Below are 24,664 nucleotides of genomic sequence, written 5' to 3'. Positions count from 1 at the left end.
GTTGGGACTTGACTTGCATTTGATTTTTAACAATTTGTATTTAATAACGTTTTTACATTTTAAAATGAAAATTTATATACAGTTAGGTCCATATATATTTGGACAGAGACAACATTTTTCTAATTTTGGTTATGGACATTACCACAATGAATTTTAAACAAAACAATTCAGATGCAGTTGAAGTTCAGACTTTCAGCTTTCATTTGAGGGTATCCACATTAAAATTGGATGAAGGGTTAAGGAGTTTCAGCTACTTAACATGTGCCACCCTGTTTTTAAAGGGACCAAAAGTAATTGGACAATTGACTCCAAGGCTATTTCATGGACAGGCGTGGGCAATCCCTTCGTTATGTCATTCTTAATTAAGCAGATAAAAGGCCTGGAGCTGATTTGAGGTGTGGTGCTTGCATTTGGAAGGTTTTGCTGTGAAGTAAACATGCGGTCAAAGGAGCTCTCCATGCAGGTGAAGCAAACCATCCTTAAGCTGCGCAAACAGAAAAAACCCATCCGAGAAATTGCTACAATATTAGGAGTGGCAAAATCTACAGTTTGGTACATCCTGAGAAAGAAAGAAAGCACTGGTGAACTCATCAATGCAAAAAGACCTGGGCGCCCACGGAAGACAACAGTGGTGGATAATCGCAGAATAATCTCCATGGTGAAGAGAAACCCCTTCACAACAGCCAACCAAGTGAAGAACACTCTCCAGGAGGTAGGCGCATCAATATTCAAATCTACCATAAAGAGAAGACTGCATGAAAGTAACTACAGAGGGTTCACTGCACGGTGCAAGCCACTCATAGGCATCAAGAATAAAAAGGCTAGACTGGACTTTGCTAAAAAACATCTAAAAAAGCCAGCACAGTTCTGGAATAACATTCTTTGGACAGATGAAACCAAGATCAACCTCTACCAGAATGATGGCAAGAGAAAAGTATGGCGAAGGCGTGGTACAGCTCATGATCCAAAGCATACCACATTATCGGTAAAACACGGCGGAGGCAGTGTGATGGCTTGGGCATGCATGGCTGCCAGTGGCACTGGGCCACTAGTGTTTATTGATGATGTGACACGGGACAGAAGCAGCCGAATGAATTCTGAGGTCTTCAGAGCCATACTGTGTGCTCAGAGCCAGCCAAATGCAGCCAAACTGATTGGTTGTCGTTTCATACTACAGATGGACAATGACCCAAAACATAAAGCCAAAGCAACCCAGGAGTTAATTAAAGCAAAGAAGTGGAATATTCTTGAATGGCCAAGTCAGTCACCTGATCTCAACCCAATTGAGCATGCATTTCACTTGTTAAAGACTAAACTTCAGACAGAAAAGCCCACAAACAAACAGCAACTGAAAATCACCGCAGTGAAGGCCTGGCAGAGCATCAAAAAGGAGGAAACACAGCGTCTGGTGATGTTTATGAGTTCAAGACTTCAGGCAGTCATTGCCAACAAAGGGTTTTCAACCAAGTATTAAAAATGAACATTTCATTTAAAATTATTGAATCTGTCCAATTACTTTTGGTCCCTTTAAAAACAGGGTGGCACATGTTAAGTAGCTGAAACTCCTTAACCCTTCATCCAATTTTAATGTGGATACCCTCAAATGAAAGCTGAAAGTCTGAACTTCAACTGCATCTGAATTGTTTTGGTTAAAATTCATTGTGGTAATGTCTATAACCAAAATTAGAAAAATGTTGTCTCTGTCCAAATATATATGGACCTAACTGTAATTTCAGTCCTGGCACAAGTTCTGTTTAGGTCTTTTGTATCATTTCAGTCCTGGCACACGTTCTGTTTAGGTCTTCTTTATATTCTTAGTGCCGTTTGGGACATCTTTTCCTATTCCGGATTTACAATTTTCAATATTTGCTGCATATGACGTCATTAACTTTACTCTAGCATTTTGTAGCTTCCATTCCTTTGTGTGTCAAATCATAACTATGTGGCCATCATGAAAGAAGCACAAAGAAGCCGAATCACATGATCGTCAATGTCTTGAACTCTAAATCTTTCCTTACAATAATTGAATGGTGAATCAACTTTTATGGGATCATCTAAATATCTAAGAAGATCCCTCCTCTGGTATGATAAGTGTTTTATACTATTAGGCAGTGACTTTTTTTTATCATTTTGGAATAAGGTAATGCTTTTTTAATCACCTTGGTTTTCTCTGAGATGTAGTTTCCACCTCTCGTAACTTGGGGATGACTGTTGGAATGTAGAGCAAAAAATTCTTGAGCGACAAAACTTTTTATAGTAAGAAGTAAATTTGGAAAATATTTCCCTTAGGCCCCGAGGAAGTGACTATCAGAAGTAATAAGAACAATGAGGCACTTCTTCCCTGAGTTCCCAGTCCATGGTATTTCACCCTTAGGAGATGTTTTAGTCTAAAATACATTTTAGGAGTACAATATCTTGTATTAGATCAGGAAAAAATAGATATAATAATACTGCTAAATTATCAATACACTGAGCATTAAATGAGAAGCCTCACTTAAGGGTATGATAGGGTTAAAATAACAGCATTTTGTTACTTTGGCAAATATTAGCTTTTCACTAGCTGTAGTATACGGATGGATATAATCCTGTGCAACTGTTTGGCTACCATTCACTGTGTAGGTTTAGGAGCGGTAAGTTCATATGTTATACCCTGAGAAAAGAAGTCTAAACAGCTTTGAATAAATGAAAAATACCATTTAATTTGGAAGAAAAAACAAGAATGTAATTAAATTAGCCAGACAGATTAAGGCTTTATTAAGGATGAGCTGATCTGTCTCCACTAAGACTTTGTATAAACACCATTTATTTAACAGTAAGGTCATGAAAAGGATCAAAAGGTTTAGCAGAGAGATTATCATTTCGGTAAATATAGTGTATTTTTCTTACTGCTCCTAAGGTTTCTTGCATATACTTTTAAGCATGTTTGTATTTTTATTTTTGGATTTTTTTTTACAGAATATCTGTTACATTTTTTCATATTTTTCTCAGTAATCTCGAAAGCAGTATTCTGTTCATTTCCTCCATTTGATACATGGTAATGATCATGTAGTATGCATTTCTATGTTGTTTTGTAAATTAAAGGGTCTCTGTCACCCCCAAACCACTATTTATATTAAGCCCATAGTTCTATAGGAGACTTAAGGCCCCGTCTCACTTATCGATTTACCAACGATCACGACCAGCGATATGACCTGGCCGTGATCGTTGGTAAGTCGCTGTGTGGTCGCTGGGGAGCTGTCACACAGACCGCTCTCCCCAGCGACCAACGATCAGGGGAACGAGTTCGGCATCGTTGAAACTGTCTTCAACGATGCCGAAGTCCCCCTGCAGCACCCGGGTAACCAGGGTAAACATCGGGTTACTAAGCGCAGGGCCGCGCTTAGTAACCCGATGTTTACCCTGGTTACCAAAAAAAACAAACAGTACATACTCGCCTTTCGGTGTCCAGGTCCCTCGCCGTCTGCTTCCTGCTCTGACTGAGATCCGGCCGTACACTGAGAGCAGAGCGCAGCGGTGACGTCACTGCTGTGCTCTCACTTCTCACTGTACGGCCGGCAGTCAGTGAGAGCAGGAAGCAGACGGCAAGGGACCTGACGGACATCAGAAGGCGAGTATGTATTGTTTGTTTTTTTTTACATTTACGCTGGTAACCAGGGTAAACATCGGGTTACTAAGCGCGGCCCTGCGCTTAGTAACCCGATGTTTACCCTGGTTACCAGTGAAGACATCGCTGGATCGGTGTCACACACACCGATTCAGCAATGTCAGCGGGGCCTCAACGACCAAAAAAAGGTCCAGGCCATTCCGACACGACCAGCGATCTCGCAGCAGGGGCCTGATCGCTGGTACGTGTCACACATAGCGAGATCGCTATGGAGGTCGCTGTTGCGTCACAAAACTTGTGACTCAGCAGCGATCTCGCTAGCGATCTCGCTATGTGAGACGGGGCCTTTAGCCCCTATAAAAGCCATACCTTTGTTGTAGTAAACGTTGCCTTTGTTGTGCAAAAACAGTATGTTGTTTGATATGCAAACTAGGGGCCTCAATGCACCTTTGGCATGGCCAACAGATTGGGGGCACCATTACTCCCCCCTCAATGAGCATGAACAGCTGTGTCCCTCTGTGTTGATTGACAAGTTCACTTTGCCAGATCCAGCTCTGCCTGAAAAGAATCTGTTGCTCGCATGTGTATGGGAGAGTCCTAGTATAAGTCCAAAAAATGGAAGTAAGCGCTAGCCATCAAACGCTAAAATCAGTGGGAACATAAGATCTGCCAGGGGTAGGAGGAAAAAGCAGCGGTGCTGCTCAGTAAATAGAAATAGACAACGCATAATAATAAAAGAGAAAGAATTACGGCACTCACTGAGCTGCATAAAAACCTTCCTTTATTTCCAAAATAAGTGCTCATCACAGGTAAGAGTTACACAGTGTAGGACTGGGCGACAGTCGTTTCACGTTCTGACCCAGATGAAGCGTAAGTGAAACGTCTGTCACCCAGTCCTACACCATGTACCTCTCATGGTGTGCACTTATTTTGGATATAAAGGAAGTTTTTTTATGCAGCTTGGTGAGTGCCGTCCTTTTTTCTCTCTTATTATTATGTTATTATGGGAGAGTCCTATGTGTCGGAGATTTAGGGGCGATAGCTGTTGTCCAAACAACTGTTTGGCTGACATCTGTATAATGTGTGTGGAGGGGTTTTGTGTTACCAATTTGTGACCACCAAGGGTAAATGTACATGACTGTGTCACACACACAAATACTGTACAGGTCACCATGGCATCTCTGTGAAGCATCATATTCACCACTAGAAGCAACGCTTCTTTTATTATGGATTCCCCCAAAATCCATGAGGGCCAGTGTAAATTTGGAAACATGCAAAATGCAATATAGGTTCATATGTTGGTCTATATTACATGAATTCATATCACATAGATCCATTATAAGACCATGTGCAGAGACTAGTGATCAAGGTAAACTTCAGTAGCATTGATCGGAATACTTATGGCATCTATTACTATGCTAAGATTAAGGATGCATACGATATTCATCACATTGACACTCCGGTAAAATATATTATCTTGCACAAAAGGAATAGGGACTTGTTCCAATTAAACAGCTTTAGGCTGAGGAGCAAACATCCTACAGATGGATGTGTCTTAAAGACACCTGGTTATTTAAGGCTTGCATACACATTTGATGAACCTGCCAATTTCGACAGAACCGAACAACCATCTGAAGCCTGATAGATGCTGACAGTGAATGGACGTTTCGGGTAGTTGGAATTCTAATGAGTCTGACGGATCATTTTTTGCCAGAGGATGCTGGCAGAAAACACAACAACACTTGCCCCGGCTCATATTTATGGGAGAGTCAAGAAAGATAGCTATTGGGTGAATCAACGTTCGGCTCACAATTATCTTATGTGTATGGTCAGCTTTACTTCCAACATATGTCCAAAAACCATGAATGTGTCAAAATTGTAGGTGAAATGTACCAGTACTAAGTGAAAAAATAACTAACAAAACAGTGCAAAATGCTATGAAGCATTGGTGGCCTACAAGTGTTTTCAGCAAACATCAGGCACATTAATCTACAGTGAGCAGGTGGTATTGGTGTACAGGGGATAATGGACGGCTCTTTAGATAACAGCTACAATCTCCATTGTGTGAGAAAAGAGTAGAAAGATCAAGGTAAGTTTGAAGAGTACTTAAGATTCATCAGGTCTAATCCTGTAGGTTGTGAGAAGAAAATACCTAAAGGTACCTTCACACTAAACGACGCTGCAGCGATATCGACAACGATGCCGATCGCTGCAGCGTCGCTGGAGAGCTGTCACACAGACAGCTCTCCAGCGACCAACGATGCCGAGGTCCCCGGGTAACCAGGGTAAACATCGGGTTACTAAGCGTAGGGCCGTGCTTAGTAACCCGATGTTTACCCTGGTTACCATTGTAAATGTAAAAAAAAAAACACTACATACTCACCTTCTGCTGTCTGTCACACGTCCCTCGCCGTCTGCTTCCCGCACTGACTGTGAGTGCCGGCCGGAAAGCAGGGCACAGCGGTGACATCACTGCTGTGCTCTGCTTTCACTTTACGGCCGGCGCTCACAGTCAGTGCGGGAAGCAGACGGCGAGGGACGTGTGACAGACAGCAGAAGGTGAGTATGTACTGTTTGTTTTTTTTACATTTACCCTGGTTACCACTGTAAAATATTGCTGGCATCGTTGCTTTTGCTGTCAAACACGACGATACACGCCGATCTGACAACCAAATAAAGTTCTGAACTTTCAGCAACGACCAGCGATATCACAGCAGGATCCTGATCGCTGCTGCGTGTCAAACACAACAATATCACTATCCAGGACGCTGCAATGTCACGGATCGCTATCGTTATCGCTGCAAAGTCGTTTAGTGTGAAGGTACCTGCAGCGCCCCAGAGTCCTGGTCGTTGCAGTACTGGAGCTCCGCCGCTAAGGGGGGCTATGGTACGTCTGATGGCACCGAAGGAGTTCTTCTGACCAGGTATCACAGTCACCAATACGCTTCACAGTCTGGCCTCCAGGGGGAGCTAAGGGTTCTATGTATTAGGCCACTCCTCACAATCTGGTAAAACTGGAGGTTAGGCAGAAAGTTAGATCAGAAAGCTGACTGGGTTTGAACCAGGCAACACCTTGTGGCAGAGGGTGTCGTAGGGGAAGATTCAGAGGGGTCCCTGTCAGGGGTGGGATCCTGACAGAGGCCTAGCAAACAGAGAAGAACGTTACGGGACCGCGCCTGCACGATATAGCGGCGGTACCCCAAGAAAGGATAAGAAGCGAGGTTCATTGTGCTGAGTGAGAAACGAGATCAACGCAACAAGGAGAATACCAGTAGGAGTCGTGCTGTAAGATGAGGCAACATCCTATTGAGGCGCATAACCGGTGGCCGGAACGCCGAGGAAGTATAGAGCTCCAGGCCAAACTTCAAACCTACGGCAGGACAGTCAGTTATAGGCAGGCTGTCTCACCCAATTGACCTAGGAAGACACAGGGGGGGTAACAACAGGAGTGGGGCGACGCTAGAGTCCCGGAAGAGCTCCGAGCCTCCCTGTCATACGGGTGCGTCCTAACCATAAGATCTGGGGGACGTGGAAGAACATCAGAATTGAGTTGTGAGGGAACACGAGAAACAGACACAACAGTTGTGAGGACTATCCTGTGGTGCTTAGCAGGGAAGGACTACAACACACAAGCGCTAGAAGGTAGGCACAGATTTCCACCTGCAAAGGGAACTCTGGAGGTGCCATCGGACCGGCCGGACTTGCGCAGCCTGGTTAACCGTATTCCGGATTGAGGATCCTAAAGCCTTCAGTAAAGAGGTAAAGAGACTGCAACCTGGTGTCCTCGTTATTTACTGCAACTTGCACCGCACCACCACAACAAACATCACTATTCCCTCCACCTTCATTATACGCCCCTCAGCAGGGTCACGGACCGGGTCTAGCCACCGTGACAACCCCAGAACAGAGACTCAGAGGCCCGGTACCGGGTACCCCTCGGCCCTGCGACAGTGGGGGCGCTACAACTTGGCGTCACGAACAGGATCTACTTAAGCCTGAAGAATCAGGTCATGTGTGCCTTGGAACTGTGATTTATTGTACTTGGACTGTGACTTATTGCAAAGACTGTGCACTGCCATTTGCCGCCAAAATCCGCCGCCATTACAGCGCTGAGGAGAGCGCAGGAGAAGAAGAGGGGCGTGGAGTAGGCGTGGATCGGCTGGAGAGCGCGAAGGGACAATGGCCGCCCAGTCTAAACATTTTTGCATCCTGAGGACGTGTCCGTCAACGGCCGAGGTCCGCGTTCTCATCCTCTTTGGAGGGTGGAGACCATGGAGATGGGGCCGCCCACGAAAGAGACCACGGGAAGAAGACACTGGAGAAGAAGCCAAGATGGCGACGCCGGGAGCACCGCGTGGGGACGACCCGACCCAGCATGAGGCTGCACCGCTCGACACAGCTCCAGATGCGCCATCGTTGCAGGGACTGGCCCTTACGGAGCTATCAATGGGCAGACCCAACTGGCCGCCATCGGAGGAGTGTGTAGCCGTAGCCGAGGCCCGGCAGATAGCACGTCGCCTTGAGGCCGACGCTCGCGTGATCGCCCGACTAGGTCAACCTACGGACGTCCGCCTAACTCTGGTGTCCCCTGCTTCCTCCAACCCGGCCGCGGCAGAGTGTGAGCTGCAGCCACAGGGCCTGAGGATCCTGCCGGAGGCAGAACACTAACGGTGCCTGATGACAGCGTGGCGGAACAGACCCCAGCCTGTAGCCCAGGTCGATCTGACAAGCATCGAGGAGACCCCGCCGTCACACTGGGGAGTTGTGGTGTCCTTCAACTCCCAGAAAGGAAGGGGAGTTATCCAGGAGATCGGGGAGCCCCTACAGGTCCGTGTTGATCGAGGAGAAGTGGAACCCTGCGGGGGAAGGTACGATTGCGACCTGGAGCCTGGCGATGCAGTGACCTATAACCGATGGAGGAGGGAAACTGGCGAAACTGGCTGGATAGCTCGAGGCTTCCAACGGTGCATCGCACTCCAGGCTGCTGCCGGAACGTCGGAGGACGAGCCTCCTGCAGAGAAGGTGCCAAAGCCCGTCCCCGCAGAACCTCAGGAGGTCCGGGCCCACCGCGTGCCTCTGGGTCGTGCTCGCCCACAAGCCAGGAGGGCATCCCGACGAGGGATCCTGTCGTTGCTGGAGCCGGGACCGGTCCTTGTCACGTCGACGCGGCCCGTTGGCCGGGTTAGGCCCGGGAGGAGACCGCCCCCTGCGCAGCCAGAAACAGAGTAAGCAAGAATGCTTCATAATGTAAATAGTTGATTGTTTGTTTCCCGTTTGCTGCTACAACCCGATCAGGGTTAACTCTTAAAGGGATCCCTTTGTTTACCCAGGATCCCTTCTTTTGCTCTTTGTTTTCTACCTGTTTGCACAAGTTATCAAGAACTGCTGAATCATGAACAATGCATGATTACAAACTTTTTGTACATAGTTTGCACCTTCTTAAAGGTGCCCTCTACTGGTTTTACACAAAGAAAGGACTCTTTGCGAAGAAACTGTTCCTGGAAACAGTACAAGAGTCCTTGCTGCATACGGACTTGCAGCTTGAGAAGTTGCACTACCTCATAGAGACTTAGTCCCTTCTTAAAGGGGATGTTCATCAAAAGCACTTAAAGAATGATAATGTTTTGAGAGAAAGTACTGATAATGCTGATATGTAAAGGTTATATGTAGAAAGCTAGTTAAATTGTGAAAAATGTTTAATGATGTTGATAAAAGAATGAGGACAGAAAGTGAACCCGTACGGGGTTAGTCAGTGAGTCCTCCTAGGAGCCATACAGAGATGGCTCAGTAATCCTGAACCGAAAGGTGGATGATAAGTTCTATACCGTGTATAGTAGTGGAAAGGCAGTAGGCCCGGGCAGAAAGGGGCGGTCCTGTAACAGAAAGGAAAGGCAGTAGGCCTGGAGCAGATAGGACAGGCGGTCCTTCAGATGTAAAGAAGGAGAATGCAGAAAAGTTGATTAGCCTTATAATGTTTTATAAGAAGGTCTTTAGTGGATTTAGTGAGTACGTCCTTAAGGGCAAAGTTAAATTATTGTTCAAAAATTTTGCACTTAGTAGAATACCCGGTTGGGTAAGAAAAGTTATTTATAGTATGTTATTTAAAGTATTTAACCATGTTTGTAACATTCAAGTGTCCTCACCTCCCATAAAGGGAAGCTCTGTTAAAAAAGTTTACTTGTACTTGCATTTTCAAAATTGTATGTCTTTTTGCTGACATGTATTGTTGTTTTCTTCCCAGTCCAGGAGTACTGGATTTAACCGGGGGGGAGTGCAGCGCCCCAGAGTCCTGGTCATTGCAGTACTGGAGCTCCGCCGCTAAGGGGGGCTATGGTACGTCTGATGGCACAGAAGGAGTTCTTCTGACCAGGTATCACAGTCACCAATACAATTCACAGTCTGGCCTCCAGGGGGAGCTAAGGGTTCTATGTATTAGGCCACTCCTCACAATCTGGTAAAACTGGGGGTTAGGCAGAAAGTTAGATCAGAAAGCTGACTGGGTTGGAACCAGGCAACACCTTGTGTCAGAGGGTGTCGTAGGGGAAGATTCAGAGGGGTCCCTGTCAGGGGTGGGATCCTGACAGAGGCCTAGCAAACAGAGAAGAACGTTACGGGACCGTGCCTGCACGATATAGCGGCGGTACCCCAAGAAAGGATAAGAAGCGAGGTTTATTGTGCTGAGTGAGAAACGAGATCAACGCAACAAGGAGAATACCAGTAGGAGTCGTGCTGTAAGACGAGGCAACATCCTATTGAGGCGCATAACCGGTGGCCGGAACGCCGAGGAAGTATAGAGCTCCAGGCCAAACTTCAAACCTACGGCAGGACAGTCAGTTATAGGCGGGCTGTCTCACCCAATTGACCTAGGAAGACACAGGGGGGTAACAACAGGAGTGGGGTGACGCTAGAGTCCCGGAAGAGCTCCGAGCCTCCCCGTCATACGGGTGCGTCCTAACCATAAGATCTGGGGGACGTGGAAGAACATCAGAATCGAGTTGTGAGGGAACACGAGAAACAGACACAACAGTTGTGAGGACTATCCCGTGGTGCTTAGCAGGGAAGGACTACAACACACAAGTGCTAGAAGGTAGGCACAGATTTCCACCTGCAAAGGGAACTCTGGAGGTGCCATCGGACCGGCCGGACTTGCGCAGCCTGGTTAACCGTATTCCGGATTGAGGATCCTGAAGCCTTCAGTAAAGAGGTAAAGAGACTGAAACCTGGTGTCCTCGTTATTTACTGCGACCTGCACCGCACCACTACATCATCACCATTCCCTCCACCTTTATTGTACGCCCCTCAGCAGGGTCACGGACCGGGTCTAGCCACCGTGACAACCCCAGAACAGAGACTCAGAGGCCCGGTACCGGGTACCCCTCGGCCCTGCGACAGTGGGGGCGCTACATACCTTTATAGAGAGATGCATGAAGAGATTCCAATGAAGAGCAGATGATGAACACATATGTATAGTAAATGCTCCTGCGTCGGGGACACATGGGACCTGACATACCAGAGAGAATTAAACATATCATATTCTAGCTTTTCGCATGTTGTAATTTTAGATTTCATCATCTTCAGTGAAAGTTCATAAGGCTTGCCCCCCCCCCCCTTCTATTTCCAATATTGCTCTTGTCAGCTTTTCTCAACTACAAGGCTAAAACAACAAAATAATCTCCAGTGTCATTAATCATTAATCCTCTACCTAGAATTAATTTGGCAATTTGACTCTACTTTGCTTGGATAAATAAGAACAACTCTGACAGGTTGGAAATTGTACGTTCCATGTGCACAAGGTATATTGGTGTGGCTTCAACATCACATAAACATTTCGTATAGAGCTTCTCCAACAGTTGACAAGTAAATTAGTTGCAGTAATTCAGTGCCTGAACGCAGATATGGAGAATAGTAAATAAAACTCAGTTGTATACATATTCATTGCTGCAGACATCACCACCACTCCTATATAACCTTAAGAGATATCCGTCAGATGACTACTTGCTTGGCCAACAGCTATTTCTACATAGACAAGCACACTCGGCCAAATGATTGCTTCACTGGGGAGAAGGGACGAAGCCAATGACAGACCACTTTGGCAGCCGCTGATCCCTCAGAGGAACAAATGTTTGATTATGTTGAAATCAAATCCGACCCTTCTTTCCACTATCTGCAGTTGAGAAAGAGTCGAGAGGCCACTGATTGTGGAAGGATAAACCATTTTTCACTTGAGACATAAAGTGACCATTATCTTCATCATCATCATCATCATCACAACATAAATGATTACAGGAGCGAACTGACACGAACAAAACAATAAGGTCATACAGCGCAGTATTAACAAAATCTAACAAAAATCACAGTGCCAGTTGATGTCTGCTCAATCCCTTACAGCATAAGCCTGCGGCTGTTGTATACACCAATAAGTCTTCTCAACAGCTGAGGCTTAATGCATTATATGTTTCTTTCTGGAGGCAAAGGCTTGGCAAAAACATTTGCCGATGTGTCCTCAGTTGGGCAGTACTGTAAGTCGATAGATAGATATCTTTGGTTGCTAAGAATGTAGATAATTTCTTCTTCAGAATTTATCAGTTTAATGACTTCCCCTATTGAGTGTTGAGATTTGTCTTCCCAAAATATGAGTTCATATAAATGCACTGTATTGGCCTTGTAGGAGACTGTATCTGCTTTGTACAGATGGTTTATTTTTGTTTTCTCTCATTGAATGACTTGATTCTGTATTTGGGCTCAATTGTATCTGCTCACTTGTATAGTTTGGACCTATGTGGACTTTAGCATTTGTCTGAATATTATCAGTGTTATGATATAATAACATTATCTTTCAAGTCCTTTTTTAGGTAACATTTTTTTAGTTCTTTAATGTTTTCTGGATATCTGTGATCTAGATGTTTATATCATCTGTGGATACAATCTATGTGTCCATGTGTCAAATTTCTCACCTGTTAATTTACTGTATTTGGATTACCGGTATAAAAATGCTTATCTGCTTTGGCATTAACCATCACTCACTTTCCATTGTAGATAACACACTTTTCTACTTGGAATTTTGCATTGAGTTTTTAGCTGCTATACACTTTATGGATAACAGTCCTTCTAGACTGGAAACATACAACACGTCTTTTACTGGTATAACTAAAGTCTGCCAAATTTTATGGCAGTACAAGAGAATTCCATGTTCACTGCCTTCTGAATGTGTTTTGTTAAAGCACCAATATAGATTGCTTCCTTGCTATTTGAGTCAAGCTCTTGTTATTTGTCATGTAACTTATCACACTTGCGTTGATGTACCAAACTTGTAAAGTCTGATATTTGTCATTTTAAATATGCCATTACAAGTATCTGCACATGTATTAGAGATTGCAGCTTTAATATTTAGTTCAGTCTCTTTAATAAATTGTTTCTGCTGCTTTGCTTTCCATATTGTACAGTTTATCTATAAGTGCCCCTGTTTGTGACATCTGAAATGTGCACTAGTTTCCTTCTTGTGTGATCCTGTGTCCATCATTATAACAGCGTTTCCACTGTCACTTTCTGTGGAGTCCTGCACAATTTCCTTTCTTTTCTAGTCTGGTCTCTACTAGTTTTGGGTCTGTCTCAGGCCTTGTCTGTAGTGTACTAATCAGTGACCTGAAAGCCTCAGGTGGCTGTAATATAACTATCTTTTATATCCTAACCCACCAATCTCAATTGTGTGATCATTTCCAGCATTTCACTTCTAAACTGCTGCACATCCTTTTTGCGCAGTATCCTTAGCAGAAATATGTCGCAGTTTGGCCTGAACAACTCATCTAGCTTTTGTAGTTCGTTACCCATGCCTTTATGAGTGCTCTTGTGTCTTATGTGAATCATCCTTCACAAATAAGCCTATAATAGTCTTACCTGTCTGCTTTTCTAATCCCATTTATGATTATTAATCTGTGGTCTCTCTATGGTTATAATAATCTCTCACATATCATCTCTGGACAGTTATATTTCCGCATTAAACTTTTATAGCTGCTGATTTTAACAATTTAGTTTAGCTACCGTAAATTCAAGCTATGAGCTGTTGGACATTTCCTTATTTATTTTCCTTGTACCTACTAAGTTTCTTGCTTGTATAAAGGAGATGAGAAGATTCTGGAAGATTCCTTGTATCAGTCTAGTCAGGAGGCAATGCTGTGCTCTTCCTCCGTGTGTCAAAGTCCAGATATCCGCTTTTATCAGAATTTTTTTTTTCAGCATAATCATTCTGCGCTCAGATATTGGGGAAAAATGAACTGATTTTCTTGGGACATACAACAAGCATTATCTTTATCATCACAGCATGGAGGATTGGAGAAGAAAACTGACCCACATCTGAGAGGTCCACAGTACAGTATTAACAAATGTTAACTTTTAACACAGAACCATCTGCTTTCTGCTAAATACAGTTCCTTTGGCATAAGCCTACAGCTTTAACATATTCCAGTCCCCTTTTCCAAGTCTCCATACATCTTTTAACACATGACAATATCCTCCTAGCCTTAGATGTAGCTGTTTGAAATTGCATTCTATTATTTAGTCTGCGGTCCACAAGTGCATCCAGATCCTCCTACAAGTGACTCTCCTAGTTTTACTCTCTCTAGAACATGTGATGCATGTATATTATTAGTTCTGAGATGTTTCATCTACTCCTGCAATGCTGACAATGAGACATACTTTATGTCTAGTTTAAGCCATATGTCTCAAACTCTAGCCCATGTGCTAAATCTGTCCCTCAGGGTGATTCTATTTGGCCCGTCACACCATATGGAGGACTATGTGGGGCCATTTTTTTGAATGGAGGATTATATGGGGCCCATTATACTGTATGGAGGACTATGTGAGGTCGATTATACTGTGTGGGGGGCTGTATGGGGATAGCGGTTGGGGCATCATACTGTGTTGTGGTCACTACACTTTGCCCAAGGAGATGGGATGGTGGCACTTTTGTTGGCAACATACTTCATGGGGGCAAAGAAAGGGCAATCTAGGTGCTAGAATAGGAGGAAAATTACTTTGTAAGAGCTGCAAAGTTGTGAGATATGCTCTTCTGTGGCACCACTGAATATTAAAGTGAACCTGTCAGCAGGATTATGCTGAGTAACCTACAGTGTCAGGTCGGCGCAGTTATACTGATGAAATCCGTCTTGTGGTTATTGCTTAATCTTTATTTTCAGCTAATGAGATTCTCGTGCTCTGGGGCGGCCTGTGTGCTCTGCTTAGCTATTCATATTGATGGCTTATGACAGGTCACTGATCCCTCACTGACCTGCCCTCTATTTTACATACTGATTATTATATGTATGTTTACTTAGTCATACACATTGATTCCTAAAAAAGTCTTTCTCAAAATGGCACTGGCTACACCAGTACAGTAGCATCTACCAGCCATCCGATAACTGCGCAGGCGCCGCCATTTTGTTTGAGGAAAAAAAAATTGTCTCCACCAAGATGGAGTTGGCAATGCCTGTGCAGTAGCATCTATCAATGATCCGATAGATGCTACTGTGCAGGCGCCATCTTGGTGGAGACTTTTTTTTCCTCAAACAAAATGGCTCCAACAACGTTTGCACCTCAGCATCTATCGGATTGCCAATAGATGCTACTGCACAGGCATGGATGGCGCAATTTTGAGGGATCAGTGACCTACCAGAAGCCATACTGAATAATATGTAAGCAGAACACCACATAAAACCCCACTCACAGCCCCACCCACAGGCCGCCCAAAAAGCACAAGCATATTATTAGCTCAAAACTGAAAATACAGATTAAATTAAATAACAACCACAAGACGGATTTCATCAAACAAGGTTTCATTGTAATCAGTATAACGTCGCCGACCTGACACTGTCTGTAGGTTACCGTGCACAATCCTGCTGAGAGGTGCCTTTAAGTTTTTTTTTGGAGGGGGTGGGACCCAATTAAAATTTCTATTATGGGACCCCATGATTTCTTTGCACATCCCTGCCGGAGAGGAAATACCCAAAGCTCTGGTCATATGGTCTGTCTCTTAAGATTTATTAATTAAAATGTACTTTGTTTGTGGGATGACGCCTTTAAGTTTGTTTTCATATTAGGAGATAAAGAAAATCGTCCTCAATTGTACAATTTTTTAAAAATAATTATCAAAGCTGACCCGTGACTTTATCCAAGTTTTTCATTTTGGCTCTCTGTGTATTTGAGTTTGACATCACTGCTCTAGAGGAACAAAGAAATTATGATAAAGGATGGTGATTTTTTACTGCTATGTGATGGTCGATTCCCTGAACAAGTCCAAGGAGAGCCTACATGCCTTTCTTGAAAAATATATCACAGTATGAGTAACACATTTCTCTGATGAGACATTGATTCAGAAATCAAGTTTGAGTGCTATATCTTGTGTCAGGAGTCAACTAATGTTGGTTTGACATCTTCTGTCCTTAGTAAAGCCATGCTGGCTATTACTTATAATAGGACTTTCTATTCCATATTCTGATACTTTTTCCCTTACAAGAACCTCAGAATTCTTTTTTGCACTCGTTTTATCTATGTACAAAGAGTCACTTATTAATTGAGAACTAATTTCGAGTACATTTTGTCTATGAACCATAAGTAAGCAAGGGAATGTGAAGACGTAATCTATAATTTCTTAATGTTATGAAGAAAATTACAAAATGTGACTGCAAAATGGATCTAGAACGTGCTGTAATGTACATAATCACGAGGGTGTTCCTGGCCTAGACACAATAGCTGTGCACTGATTTCCTCCAGCGGAAATAACCATTTACTACCACCTGTGTTCTTTTGCCTATTACATGAAAGGCTTCTGTAGATTAAGCCTTAGGGGGCAGAGAACAGAGTAGACCTTTTTTACAGCAATTGCTCAATATTAATTTCAACATAAACACTGAGTATTACTATAGTGATGGCATTTGCAATTTGCAATTAATACATGATGGAAATACTCAAGTTCCCCATTTAGACCATAAAACGTAAAGACCAGCATCCATGGAATACCTTTTATAGATCACCAGAATATATAGACATCACACATGGACTCAGGATGCAGAGTGTGACATGATAGAGACCCCTGAATCAGATGATACGTGGTGTCTATTTTCTAACAAGCAACAGATAGAGATGAGCTTTTTTTTAACTTCTGACTCTCCGACTTCACCAAATTTTCACTAAAAATTTGTACTAATCTTTAATTCTGGAAAGTTTGTAATTGTTCGAAAAATACACATGAGGAGAGGAGAGTGGATGACACCACTGATCATAAGAGCTTACACTCAACAGGAAAGAGAAAGAAGAACCATACTTACCATTACAGCCTGCATTTTACAAGAGAGTGAGGACCCGGCTGATCATAAGAGCTTACACTCTACAGGAGAGAGAAACAGAGGATCCTACTGACCATAAGATCTTACACTCTACAGGAGAGAGAAGGAGAGGACCCTGCTGGCCATAAGATCTTACACTCTATAGTAGAGAGAAGGAGAGGACCCTGCTGACCATAAGATCTTACACTCTACAGGAGAGAGAGAGAGAGTACCCTGCTGATCATAAGATCTTACACTCTACAGGAGAGAGAAGGAGAGGACCCTGCTGACCATAAGATCTTACACTCTACAGGAGAGAGAAGGAGAGGACCCTGCTGATCATAAGATCTTACACTCTACAGGAGAGAGAAGGAGAGGACCCTGCTGGCCATAAGATCTTACACTCTATAGTAGAGAGAAGGAGAGGACCCTGCTGACCATAAGATCTTACACTCTACAGGAGAGAGAGAGAGAGTACCCTGCTGATCATAAGATCTTACACTCTACAGGAGAGAGAAGGAGAGGACCCTGCTGACCATAAGATCTTACACTCTACAGGAGAGAGAAGGAGAGGACCCTGCTGATCATAAGATCTTACACTCTACAGGAGAGAGAAGGAGAGGACCCTGCTGGCCATAAGATCTTACACTCTACGGGAGAGAGAAGGAGAGGACCCTGCTGACCATAAGATCTTACACTCTACAGGAGAGAGAGAGAGAGTACCCTGCTGATCATAAGATCTTACACTCTACAGGAGAGAGAAGGAGAGGACCCTGCTGGCCATAAGATCTTACACTCTATAGTAGAGAGAAGGAGAGGACCCTGCTGACCATAAGATCTTACACTCTACAGGAGAGAGAGAGAGAGTACCCTGCTGATCATAAGATCTTACACTCTACAGGAGAGAGAAGGAGAGGACCCTGCTGACCATAAGATCTTACACTCTACAGGAAAGAGAAAGCGAGAACCATACTGACCATTAGAGCTTACATTCTACTGAAGAGAGAGGTCCCCACTGATCATAAGAGCTTACACTCTACAGGAGAGAGAAAAAGAGGGTTCTACTGACTGTAAGAGCTTACACTCTACAGGAAAGAGAGAGTGAGGACCCCGCTGACCATAAGAGCTTACACTCAATGAGAGAGAGGTACATACCCAGCAACTTTGGAGATGGAAAATGTCTCTGCCTTACAAGCGGTTCTTCACTGGGAACCCTAATCTGTGATGACCCCTGCACTAACCACCGCTGTATAGGGTATGATAATCCGTAAGAAGTCATTGCTGCAGGGCATTATAGGAAGGCCTGGATGGCCACGCAACAAAAGATTGGTCCACTGTCTGATGGCCCCGCAGTGTGAGAAATAGTGTCAGGCAAGTTTTTCTGCCAACCATGTATATGATCTCAAAATGTTTTGAATTTGTATGAAACAATTCAGGAAATTCAATTTGAAATCGATCCTCTGCGGATCAATCCACTCAATTCAATCAATAATACTGTCTATTTTCCATGGATGTGGGTGGACTGCTGATTTTTTCTTGTTCATTATGTAACTGCAATTATTTGTTCATAGCAGATGTACCATAACGTCATCATGTACATGTATGTGATCACTGCAGCCAGTCGCTGACTTTAGTAGATTAACGTTGAAGCTGGCGGTGACTGCAGAGGGGTTGTGAATGTATAGCTCATGACTACAGTAAAGTAAACCAAGACCAGCAGTGACCACTGGAGTGGCTTCGCTGAATTGGTAGGGAATTTAATAGGTATTATTTCCTTCTTATTTTTTAATATTTCCTGCTAGCATTCCCCTTTTTAGTTAAGAACACAGCAAGATGCGCTTTTTGTTCTGGCAAAATAATGGACATCATAACAGAAACCATATGGACCCCATTATTGTTAGTGGGGTCCTTCTGGTTCCATTTGTATCCTTTATGCCATTACTTCATTCTGCACATAAATTTAATTTCTCTGTTCCTAAAGCAGAACACAAGAAGTGGAATCTAGAAAAACGTCTGTGAAGAAAAGCCTTAAGAGTTGATTACAAAACATAATGAACTTTATGTAATGTTCCATTATAAATATTCTTCACACTGTATACAATGGCAACTATTCATATTTTGACCCAGTGTTATTGATGCCCAAATAGTGACCTTTTATGAATTTCTTAGTTTAAGTTTTAATGAGTCCTTGAGATTATTTTTAACAGGTTATGTTACAAATCTCGCACGTGGCTCTATTCCCTCTCATAGTGATGGGAGCATTGCCAGATGAGATTTTTTTTTTTTTTTCGGATCACACAGGTGATGTAAATAACAGAGAAGTGTCATTAATCTTGGGCACAGATGCCTTTGTCACATGGCTGTAATAACTAAGGTTTGCTCTATTAACACTATTAGCAGTAAACTCATACATTATAATCAAAATGTAACAAAAATCACATAACGGATGTGTAATACAGTAACAGATTGATATGACATGCGCTGTATAAAGGGTCAAATAAAGACTCTATGATTCAATGTTATTACTGTGGACCAGAACTTGAATCCTGCCAGGGCTGGCACGTGGGGCGTGGAAGGGTAGTCACCCACCTAGGGTTCTACCTCTTGTCTCCCTTGGGGAGCACAGTTAAAAAAAAATAAAAAAAATAACTGACAATGTTGGTCAACCAGCACCTTAGTTCAGCTGTCGGCAATCAGCTCACTGATGGCCAAGGCATAGGCACTTGAAGGCAGTGTCAGTGAGTCACTAACATTGATCACCACTACCTGTTGTTTCCTGCCTATACTCAATTGTATTTGCATCTTTAAGATGCAATACAATTGTTGTTAGTGTTGGGATAGGAGCAGGGAAGCACTAATTAGCTCTCTGCTCTGCCTGTTACTTCAGCAAGATGCAGACTTCTTCCGGCTGTTGGAGGACAGCAGCAGAGACAACAGGGTATGGTTTGCAGTGTAATGACATTACTGTATTACACTGCCCAGCACCTACTGCTAATCAAGATACAAGACACAGAGATTTTCATGGATGAGAAGCCTGGATTAGGTGAGCATATGTGTTCTTTTAATTTTCCTTATTTGACCACTGAATGGGGGCTGTTGGAGATATTATACTGAGGTTGTTGGGACATCATATTATGTGGTGATCTCTGGGGGACATTGTTATTTTCATGTGTGTATGATGGTTCTGGTGATGAATACATTACTAGAACTCTTATGAGTAGTGTTGAGCATTCCGATACCGCAAGTATCGGGTATCGGCCGATATTTGCTGTATCGGAATTCCGATACCGAGATCCGATATTTTTGTGGTATCGGGTATCGGTATCGAAACAACATTAATGTGTAAAATAAAGAATTAAAATAAAAAATATTGCTATACTCACCTCTCCGACGCAGCCTGCACCTTACCGAGGGAACCGGCAGCGTTGTTTGCTTAAAATTTGCGCGTTTCCTTCCTTACGTGAAGTCCCGGCTTGTGATTGGTCGCGTGCCGCCCATGTGGCCGCGGCGCGACCAATCACAGCAAGCCGTGACGTAATTTCAGGTCCTTCAGGATTTTAAAATTACGTTCCGGCGTTGTGATTGGTCACGTCGCGGTCACATGGGCGACGCGACCAATCACAAGCCGGAACGTAATTTTAAAATCCTGAAGGACCTAAAATTACGTCACGGCTTGCTGTGATTGGTCGCGTCGCGGCCACATGGGCGACGTGACCAATCACAAGCCGTGACGTCACGGGAGGCAGGACAAGCGCGCATTTTAAAATGCGCGCGTGTCCAGCCTCCCGTGGCGTTACGGCTTGTGATTGGTCGCGTCGCCCATGTGACCGCGACGCGACCAATCACAACGCCGGAACGTAATTTTAAAATCCTGAAGGACCTGAAATTACGCCACGGCTTGCTGTGATTGGTCGCGTCGCGGCCACATGGGCGGCACACGACCAATCACAAGCCGGGACTTCACGTAAGGAAGTAAACGCGCGAATTTTAAGCAAACAACGCTGCCGGTTCCCTCGGAGAGGTGAGTATAGCAATATTTTTTATTTTAATTCTTTCTTTTACACATTAATATGGATCCCAGGGCCTGAAGGAGAGTTTCCTCTCCTTCAGACCCTGGGAACCATCAGGGATACCGTCCGATACTTGAGTCCCATTGACTTGTATTGGTATCGGGTATCGGTATCGGATTGGATCCGATACTTTGCCGGTATCGGCCGATACTTTCCGATACCGATACTTTCAAGTATCGGACGGTATCGCTCAACACTACTTATGAGTACAGAAATACATAACTAAAACCACCATCAGTACAGGAATACATCACCAGAACCACCAACACTACAGAAATACATCAAAAGAACATGAATGCCTCATCAGAGTCATCTGTAGTACATGGATACAGTACAAGAACAACTATCCTCACATGAATACATCACCAGAACCATCATCAGTACATGAATACATCACCAGAACCACTATCAGTACCAGAATACTCAAGAGCCACTATCAGTTTTGTTGCAAGGTGTATTTGTTGGATGATGGATGAAAACACCATCTTACATATCTCTTTACCTATAATGGGGTCTGTTTCCATTAACCCCTTCACCCCCAAGGGTGGTTTGCACGTTAATGACCGGGCCAATTTTTACAATTCTGACCACTGTCCCTTTATGAGGCTATAACTCTGGAACGCTTTGACGGATCTTGGCGATTCTGACATTGTTTTCTCGTGACATATTGTACTTCATGTTAGTGGTAAAATTTATTCGATATAACTTGCATTTATTTGTGAAAAAAACGAATATTTGGCGAAAATTTTGAAAATTTCGCAATTTTCCAACTTTGAATTTTTATGCCCTTAAATCACAGACATATGTCACGCAAAATACTTAATAAGTAACATTTCCCACATGTCTACTTTACATCAGTACAATTTTGGAACCAAAATTTTTTTTTGTGACGGAGTTATAAGGGTTAAAAGTTGACCAGCAATTTCTCATTTTTACAACACCATTTTTTTTTAGGGACCACATCTCATTTGAAGTCATTTTGAGGGGTCTATATGATAGAAAATACTCAAGTGTGACACCATTCTAAAAACTGCACCCCTCAAGGTGCTCAAAACCACATTCAAGAAGTTTATTAACCCTTCAGGTGTTTCACAGGAATTTTTGGAATGTTTAAATAAAAATGAACATTTAACTTTTTTTCACACAAAATTTATTTCAGCTCCAATTTGTTTTATTTTACCAAGGGTAACAGGAGAAAATGGACCCCCAAAGTTGTTGTACAATTTGTCCTGAGTACGCTGATACCCCATATGTGAGGGTAAACCACTGTTTGGGCGTATGGCAGAGCTCGGAAGGAAAGGAGCGCCATTTGACTTTTCAATGCAAAATTGACTGGAATTGAGATGGGACGCCATGTTGCGTTTGGAGAGCCCCTGATGTGCCTAAACACTGAAACCCCCTACAAGTGACACCATTTTGGAAAGTAGACCCCCTAAGGAACTTATCTTGATGTGTGGTGAGCACTTTGACCCACCAAGTGCTTCACAGAAGTTTATAATGCAGAGCCGTAAAAATAAAAAATCATATTTTTTCACAAAAATGATCTTTTTGCCCCCAATTTTTTATTTTCCCAAGGGTAAGAGAAGAAATTGGACCCCAAAAAATGTTGTGCAATTTGTCCTGAGTACGATGATACCCCATATGTGGGTGTAAACCATTGTTTGGGCGCATGGCAGAGCTTGGAAGGGAAGGAGCGCCATTTGACTTTTCAATGCAAAATTGACTGGAATTGAGATGGGACGCCATGTTGCGTTTGGAGAGCCCCTGATGTGCCTAAACATTGAAACTCCCTACAAGTGACACCATTTTGGAAAGTAGACCCCCTAAGGAACTTATCTAGATGTGTGGTGAGCACTTTGACCCACCAAGTGCTTCACAGAAGTTTATAATGCAGAGCCGTAAAAATAAAAAATCATATTTTTTCACAAAAATGATCTTTTTGCCCCCAATTTTTTATTTTCCCAAGGGTAAGAGAAGAAATTGGACCCCAAAATATGTTGTGCAATTTGTCCTGAGTACGCTGATACCCCATATGTGGGTGTAAACCATTGTTTGGGCGCATGGCAGAGCTTGGAAGGGAAGGAGCGCCATTTGACTTTTCAATGCAAAATTGACTGGAATTGAGATGGGACGCCATGTTGCGTTTGGAGAGCCCCTGATGTGCCTAAACACTGAAACCCCCTACAAGTGACACCATTTTGGAAAGTAGACCCCCTAAGGAACTTATCTTGATGTGTGGTGAGCACTTTGACCCACCAAGTGCTTCACAGAAGTTTATAATGCAGAGCCGTAAAAATAAAAAATCATATTTTTTCACAAAAATGATCTTTTCGCCCCCAATTTTTTATTTTCCCAAGGGTAAGAGAAGAAATTGGACCCCAAAAAATGTTGTGCAATTTGTCCTGAGTACGCTGATACCCCATATGTGGGTGTAAACCATTGTTTGGGCGCATGGCAGAGCTTGGAAGGGAAGGAGCGCCATTTGACTTTTCAATGCAAAATTGACTGGAATTGAGATGGGACGCCATGTTGCGTTTGGAGAGCCCCTGATGTGCCTAAACATTGAAACTCCCTACAAGTGACACCATTTTGGAAAGTAGACCCCCTAAGGAACTTATCTAGATGTGTTTTGAGAGCTTTGAACCCCCAAGTGTTTCACTACAGATTATAACGCAGAGCCGTGAAAATAATTTTTATTTTTTTTCTCAAAAATGATTTTTTAGCACCCAGCTTTGTATTTTTACAAGGGTAACAGAATAAATTGGACCCCAAAATTTGTTTTCCAATTTGTCCTGAGTACGCTGATACCCCATATGTGGGGGGGAACCACTGTTTGGGCGCATGACAGAGCTCGGAAGGGAAGGAGCGCTATTTGGAATGCAGACTTAAATGGATTGGTCAGCAGCCGTCACGTTGCATTTGCAGAGCCCCTGATGTACCCAAACAGTACAAACCCCCCACAAGTGACCCCATATTGGAAACTAGACCTCCCAAAGAACTTATCTAGATGTGTTTTGAGAACTTTGAACCCCCAAGTGTTTCACTAAAGTTTATAGCGCAAAGCCGTGAAAATAAAAATTCTTTTTTTTTTTCACAAAAATGATTTTTTAGCCCCCAGTTTTGTATTTTCACAAGGGTAACAGGATAAATTAGACCCCAAAAGTTGTTGTCCAATTTGTCCTGAGTACGCTGATACCCCATATGTGGGGGGGAACCACTGTTTGGGTGCATGACAGAGCTCGGAAGGGAAGGAGCGCCATTTGGAATGCAGCCTTAAATGGATTGGTCTGCAGGCGTCACGTTGCATTTGCAGAGCCCCTGATGTACCCAAACAGTACAAACCCCCCACAAGTGACCCCATATTGGAAACTAGACCTCCCAAGGAACTTATCTAGATGTGTTGTGAGAACTTTGAACCCCCAAGTGTTTCACTACAGTTTATAACGCAGAGCCGTGAAAATAAAACATCTTTTTTTTCCCACAAAAATGATTTTTAGCCCCCCAAATTTTTATTTTCCTAAGGATAACAAGAGAACTTGGACCCCAGAAGTTGTTGTTCAATTTGTCCCGAGTACGCTGATAACACATATGTTGGGGTAAACCCCTTTTTGGGCGCACGGGAGAGCTCGGAAGGGAAGGAGCACTGTTTTACTTTTTCAACGCAGAATTGGCTG

At 43.4% G+C, this 24,664-nt stretch overlaps 1 protein-coding gene across 2 annotated transcripts in view; it reads right to left on the bottom strand.

The window, feature by feature from the left end:
- Nucleotides 1–24,664, bottom strand: part of DLC1 (DLC1 Rho GTPase activating protein) — a 705,112-nt gene that overhangs the window by 78,206 nt on the left and 602,242 nt on the right. The gene's annotated exons all lie outside the window — the stretch shown is intronic.

This window comes from Ranitomeya variabilis, chromosome 1, assembly GCF_051348905.1.
Source record: "Ranitomeya variabilis isolate aRanVar5 chromosome 1, aRanVar5.hap1, whole genome shotgun sequence".
Classification (NCBI taxonomy): Eukaryota; Metazoa; Chordata; class Amphibia; order Anura; family Dendrobatidae; genus Ranitomeya; species Ranitomeya variabilis.
The sequence above is the reverse complement of the archived record's forward strand: the minus strand, read 5'-3'. Positions and strand labels throughout refer to the sequence as shown.